Raw genomic sequence first — 1,076 nt, forward strand, 5'->3', positions numbered from 1 at the left:
GTGTGAAGGCGATGGCTTTGATGCAAGACGGTCATGGATTGCGTGACAATCCATACCTGTCAGGATGACTAATCCTTGTTTTGTCTTGTCCCACAGTCCCCATTCGGGGAAAGAGGAGTTACCAATACGACTAACTTGACTGGTGAAGGCTTTCCTACTTCGTTGCCAAGTCGTGGACTGACCGCCCCCCCCCCCAGTCTTCTCTGTCCAACACAATGTTGGGCGAAGAGGACTCTACGAGACAAATGGTTCTCTAGAATACGAACAACGTGACCTAACCAGCGCAACCTATGGAGCGTGACTGGCTGACATATCGGAGAGTGAGCTTGCCAGAAAACCATTTAACATACCTCAGCATTACTGACGTGTTGTTCCAACCAGACTCGTGCAATGGTTTGAAGGTATCGGTGGTCAAACACGGAAGATCTAAGAAGATATCCCGCACACAGCGGTCACGTCTCTTATCAATAAAGTAGGACACATCGGACCGCGTCATTGAACACTGCGTCACTGATGTCGCTTCGGCACCACAAATGTGGGAGTTTAGCAAACGCTACTCTGAACTTCCCAATTTGGGAAGTGCTTTCCTCTTTCGCCAGTCCAGCGGTTACCTACATAAGCGAACTTATCTACCACATCGACCGGTTCATCTGTTTGATCCCACCGAGTCTCGCAGCAGCATTTTACACTTTACAGGTGCGAAGCGTATACGGAACTGTGTAGCGGAATGATTTAGGTCAGTTACAACACTTTACGTCTATAAAGGGTTTGATCCTATGAGAGCGATATTGTCGGAGAACTCATCGTCTGTGAGCAGACCCCTTGGGAAGTAAAGAACTTAGAAGGGACACCTTTCGTCGCTAGGCACTGCCAGTTCCTGATGATCAACGGAGTCAAAAGAAAAATTGAGATCGAAAAAGACGACCACTGTTGGTCATTGAAACGAGTGGCGCAGGCCCAGCACTAGTCGCAAAGCGAAGATATGGTCGACGCAACCCCTGCTAGGGAGAAACCCACCTTAATACTCGCGAACCTGACTCTTCCGATTGTGGGTTGTAGGATAATATCAGAGAGCA

This window comes from Opisthorchis viverrini (assembly GCF_000715545.1).
Source record: "Opisthorchis viverrini unplaced genomic scaffold opera_v5_13, whole genome shotgun sequence".
Taxonomy (NCBI): Eukaryota; Metazoa; Platyhelminthes; class Trematoda; order Opisthorchiida; family Opisthorchiidae; genus Opisthorchis; species Opisthorchis viverrini.